Here is a 6345-nt window from a genome sequence, read left to right on the forward strand (position 1 = left end):
ATAGGCCTATGAATGTCCACCATATCTCTTAAGATGTGTATTAAACATGTGCAGTGCATCAGTATAAGGCTGTACTTCACTCATGCCCTCGCTCTTATCTTGTCTTAAGTGGAGCCATACGCCTGTCAATCACAGTCATATAATGTATAATCATAGACTTTCAATCTTAGATGAAACGCATATAAACTACACGCAAGCGCATATATTAATTACAAAATTAACATTTTAAATACAAAACTAATTAATTAGATTAACATTTTAACGTGGGATGACGCTTGGTGACTTTAGTCACATTAGCTATGTGAACACAAAAATCATGGACATGATTCAGTTATGTTAAAGGGCCAGGAGAAAAAGTCACACTTTGCTCCTTCACGGTTTAAATGGCCGCCATAGGAAATTAATGGGAAATACGAAAACATACAAAAACTCAGAGAATCTTTTGGTGGTACAAACTACAAATCAACCACTGTGCAGAAAAAAGTGCACAGCAATGAAGGGGTCACGCTCTAAAATATTGTAATGACTGAGGCAAATCAGACACAATTTTTGGTTAGTTAACCAATAGTTTTAAGCTCACTCTGGAGTCTGTCCCCATCCCCCGGGAAGTTTTCAGTTACAAGTTTATTGCGCTGAGGAATGTGGTTGCTGCATGGAGAACAGAGTAGACACAGAAAATCTGCATCTTCCCTGCATTTTCCACACAGAACACAGACTCTATGGCATTTATGTATAGACAGACTGTGCTATAAATGAATCCTTCTCAGGAAATGGTATCCATTATTACTGATGTTGTATTGTACTCATTGTATTTACATGTTTGATGATTGTTGAATGTTATGACCTGCACGGTAACTTCAATCATGCCATGTTTAGTGTCTATACGTTCGTAGCGGGAAGATTTAAATGCTTGTGTATGCGGTACATCCATACCTGTGCAACACATCAGTATTAAAATAATATTTAATAGTTCTGATTCAAGAACTCAGCTTGTTAATCTTTCTGGGTTGTAAAAGCCCTGACAGGAGGGGTGTTGCCACCCAGAATTACAACATCTTCATTGGTCCAGTCAACAACTGAGAGGTGTGACTTTGACCAGAGGTTAAAAACCAGCGAACAGTGCCACTCCCTCTTTTTCTCCTTGCTCCTGAGCGACCGCACGGACTGTCCTTGCGGCCGGCCTAGGCGAGGCCTGCAAGGCCTGTAGGCCTCGGCCTACAAACGAGCCATGTGCTCCTCATCCAACATGGAAAAGACTGATAAAAACTCCGGACTGAATCCTCAAGACCTCTCCTCAGATGGCAGAGCCGATGCTCCTCAGCCTAAGGGCATCTTGCAAGTATCGTACATTTTAACACTAAATAGCGATTTAGAATTAATTTGTAAGACTTACCTTGGCTATTGCTGAAGAAACTGATGATTCCTTTCCAGATTGTCTTTGACATTTCATGTAGCTCTAGTAACAGCATCTCTTCCGGTTCAACTCTATCATTACTCATTCTGACTTGTGTATGTGTGTGTGACCCTTTGTGTATGTTATGTTACGTGTTTGTTAGTTTAGTTATGTGTTTGTGAGTTAGTTAATAAAGATTGTGCACAGGACATGTTTGGTTCTGACTCCGTCTGCTAATGAATTGCCTCTTAAGTGATAGATCCGGACTACGTGCTTTGAGTAGTATAGTACAATAAGAAATATTATTTTTCATAACTTGGAAATTAACATTTCTTAGAATTAATAAACAATCAACACTGAGCGTTCACTGGACGAACAGGTTAACTGATTGTAATATTAATTTTAATGTAGCTATGTCCAGTTAATCTGATTAACGGATTTGCATATTCATAATTAATCATAATTAATAATCATAATGAGTTATGAATAATTATTAATATTTCCCCTTTGAGTTAATTCGCTACATATTTGGTGGAGAACGAAAGGCATAATTTTAAGCAATTGTTTGCAGATGGACCAGTAATCAATCATGTGTTTTGATAATCTTTATTGACATCTTATACATGCACATACAAATTTCTGATAAAATCAGCAAAACTAGGGCTTGAATGCGCATTCCCTTGAACGGCAGAACGTTCCTCGATGCTATAATGCATATTTAAATGGCACGAAGAAGCTAACCTGAAATTATCGAAGAAATCATAATTTCAGTTGCTAAACGAGCGTAAGACTTTTCTGACGACGGAATCGCAGATTAGCAGCGCGTACAAAGGGTATTAGAATAAATTTACCTGAACTTGGGCGAAGAAACCCCCACTTTCAGCTTTAAATGCATAAGTCTTTCTGACGATCGAATCTCAGATTAGCAGCACGAACAAATAAACTACCCTGATCTTGGGCGAAGAAATCCCCACTTTCAGCGGTAAACGCATAAGCCTTTTTCTGATGACGGAATTCCAGATTAAGCAGCATAAATTTACCTGTGTGACGAAGAAATCTCACTACAGAGTTTGTAATGGTGTTCTGGGCGAGACTCCCCATTCACCGATTAAAGGCCTTTTTACTATTCGTTACGTCACCGTATTCATATTAATGCGCTGGACCGCACATATGAAACGCACGCAATGAATTTGTGGTGTAAATTCTAGCTTAGCTAACTAGCAATTCGCCACTCTCTGTGAAGTGATGTGTTGTTGTGATTTGTGAGTTATGCGTGACCACACTGGAGTTCTCAATGTGGACTTGCAGCACGGTTAGAATTCTGCTCTATTCTGATCGTGTTGCAGGCTGGCATTGGTCTCCTGGCAACGCATGACAACAGAGCGTGGAGAGCAGACACCTCTGAAAGTCTGATAACAGCACCCACATCACAGACTGTTGTGCAAACAACAAACCTCGTGTAGCCAAATCTAGCTCTATAGAAATCCTACACGTATACCCTACAAGTTAAAACCCTTTAGCTCGACTAAAAGCTGCTAGCACCCTTCTAGCACCTAGACACGTACGAGCGCGAAGCATTCAAGCCGAAGACTTTATAGACTTTGGGATCCCTTTTAGGAGGGACTTTGATTTGAACTGTTGATGGGGACACAAAGCGTTGTGAAGCTCGGAATCAAATTAATCAATTGCGTCACAAACGATTCACTGTTCGAACCGCTCAAAACGCCCCTTTGCGGGTCAGAACAATAAGCGTAGTGAATACTAGAGATATACGAATACGAGACATCTTTAATAAGCCATTCACAAATGGTTATTATTAAGTTGTAATCAATTAAAAGTGATCAATGAATCATCTTATATCCTTAAACATGAGGTTTCTGTCAAGACATGATATTTCAGTAAACGGTAGTGCTTGTTAATAAAAACTGAACTATATCAGACAAAACATGACAATACGTCACTTCCCTTTATCAAATGCGTCATTTAAATGTGTTAGACACATTTCATGTACAAATCATGTATAGACATGGGTTCATGGGACTTAGAGATGAACCATGGACATCTTGAAACACTTTGAAACTGCTAGGATGCATCACAAAGCCTCGTTTACTGAAATCACGTGACTGTGGCAGTTTGACACACGCTCCGAATCACTGATGCAAGACAAACAATTCACTTGAATTCCAAAGCTTCACAAGGCATGCCTCAAAGGCACCCATCTCTGGTTTAAACCATTTGTGTGTGTGTGTGTGTGTGTGTGTGTGTGTGTGTGTGTGTGTGCGCGTGCTGAGTATCTCTATTCAGTCAAGTTGAATTTAAATTAAATTTAAAATTTAATTAAATCAATTTGTTTAGTTCCCTGTCTCCTAAAGCTACAAGGAAATTCCGAGTTTACTCCTTATTTATTTGTCTATTCATTTTTTTCCTAACCCTATTTCTCTATCTTAGTTCTACTTCATGCTAATACTTTGTTCACCTGACTATCCCTATGCAGCCAAGTTGAATTTGGTTAAATTTGAAAATTTAACTAAATCAATTTTGTCTGTTTACCTTTCCTTTTAGATTTCTAAATCTATTAGCAAATTCTAATTTTATTTTGTTCAACTTCATTCCTCCTCTACGTGTCATTTTATTTCCTTCACTTTCTTTTGGTTTCAGTCTGAATATCTCTATTCAGCCAAGTTGGTTTTAATTAAACTTAGCATTTAATTAAATCAACTTAGGTATTCACCTTCTCTTTAGGTTCCCTAGAGCTAAAAGGACCTTCTGTTTTTACCCTTTTTGTGTTATTCTACCATCACCCTCTTCCCTTTTCTTTTTATAGGATTACAGTAGTTCTAGAAACTGTTGTTTCCTTAATGAGGCATAATGAGTTATAGGTTATTACTATGCTAACACCTATCTCTCAGCTCCCCCTCCTAACTCCTTAGTGCTGAGTACATGAAGTACGGTCACCATCCAGTGCACTTTTGGCTCCGGAAAGGACTAGAAACTCTTCCCGTTGTTTCTTCTCCTTTCAACCTCAAGGCATCTGGTGTTTCTCTGTTAGTCTAGAGATTAGGTCATCACTTGAACCAGTGACACCTGCTTAACCATATCTCCTAGCAAAACTAAATAGGTAAAAACCTCTTTCCTTCCTTTCCCTTTTCTTATTTCATTTTTTTTTTCTCTCTCTCTCTCTCTCTACCAGTTTGTTCTATTAATTTACCTTATGGTGATAATCTCTGGAAAGGAATCATCTGTATTCTGAGTAATAGTAATGACGTGTACCAGCCCCGTCATCAGTCAACACCGCTTACAGTTGTCATCCAAGATAGTTAAACCCCTTAGTCTCACACTGGCTTCCCCCACTTCAGCTAGTCACTCCCTATACGGCCCACATAGCGGTACGAACTTGCATTTGCCTGTGCCATCTCTTTCTCTCATGTCCCCAAAGTGTGTCAGTCTGCCCAGGACATCCTGGACCCCCTGGAGACCCAGCGGAACAATGTGATGGTTGCCCTTCAGTTAAAGCAGTCAACGACCTGCAACCGCAGAGCAAGGGACAGTGAGATCGGCAGCACCAGCACACACGTGACACCTGGCCTGAGCCACAAAGAGCTTCATCCTCTCCTTAGCCCATGCTCATACGGGCTTCCAACAGGAGGTAATTGAACGAACGCTGCAAGTCACTGAGTTCCACAGAGAACCAACCCACTCAGCATGAGAAGGCACAGGACCGATGCAAGAACCATGACAGAGCAGAGCAATTGAGGGAGGTCACCAGTCCTCAGGAGGCTCTGACAGCTGTTGAACTTTGCCAGTTAAAGAACGTAAGGAACGTAAGGTTTGAATTTAAAGAGACACTAAAGCTAAGGCCCTTGAAGGCCACCCGCATGCAGAACTGAAAGTCAAATACTGACTCCACAATTCAGCAGCGTGAGAGACAAACACATTGTGGTCCGAAAAGAACTGAAGCAGCCCGAACAACTACAAATGGACCACACAAGGAACTTGCAACCTGATGGACTTCGCGGCAGCAGCAGCGAGAGCTCCCCCAACCCTTCACAAAGGGGGGAGGGGCCAGAGCCTGCAGCTTAGGAGACCACAGCACCAATGCCAACATAATAGACATTCCCTTTTGTTCCAAAGTCCCTGACTGGTGTGATCCACCAAGACAGGCTCTCTGTTCTGGATCACACCCCACCAGATTCACTATGAGTTTTGACTTAACAGCCAGAAAAACTCCAATTAGACTATCAGCAGCTGAAGCCAGTCTGCATAAAGGATTTCTCAGACCCAGAAGCCTGAATGCAGATTGAGTGCTGCCCCCGACACCAAGCAGGGCAGATCTGAAAGTCCCAAGGTTACTGCCACCGACTCAGACAAACCTGGAATGAATGGAGGACACCAACAGGACCTTTGCCTCCTACAACAGCTAGTCACCCCTTTGGACAGCACCACCTGCCCTCACACAGTGCCACTCATGTGACCTGACACAGAAGGCCTGTAACACACAAGGCCCCTCAGCAGGGGGTTCTCAAGACCCCAATGACTTTGAACTGCCAATGCAGTGCTTTACCCATAGCTTCTACAAAGGTTCCTAGGCAGCATAGGGCATAAAGCTTTTAAAGTAGATGAAAATGTGTGTCTGCAGAAATGCAGGAGTCTGCAGTAGGAGTGGAAGGAAACCTTGTGTGAATGTGTAAATCTCAAATGCTCATGACTATCCACGACGAGCTATTTTGAAATATGACACTAGATTGAGCCGGTTAAGCCAGCATGGCCTAACGCCACTCGCTTAAACCATCGTCCAACTAAAAGTGTGTTTAATAATTGATAATTCCGACATGACGTTTGACAACGTTTGATTCGCATGTAGATCGATGGTGCTGGCTTGTTAGATGCAGATAAAACTATAGCTTGAAGTGACACCTCTGCCGTAACAGAAAGAGTCTTAAGACATTTTACCA

This window comes from Chanodichthys erythropterus, chromosome 8 (assembly GCF_024489055.1).
Source record: "Chanodichthys erythropterus isolate Z2021 chromosome 8, ASM2448905v1, whole genome shotgun sequence".
Lineage (NCBI taxonomy): Eukaryota > Metazoa > Chordata > Actinopteri > Cypriniformes > Xenocyprididae > Chanodichthys > Chanodichthys erythropterus.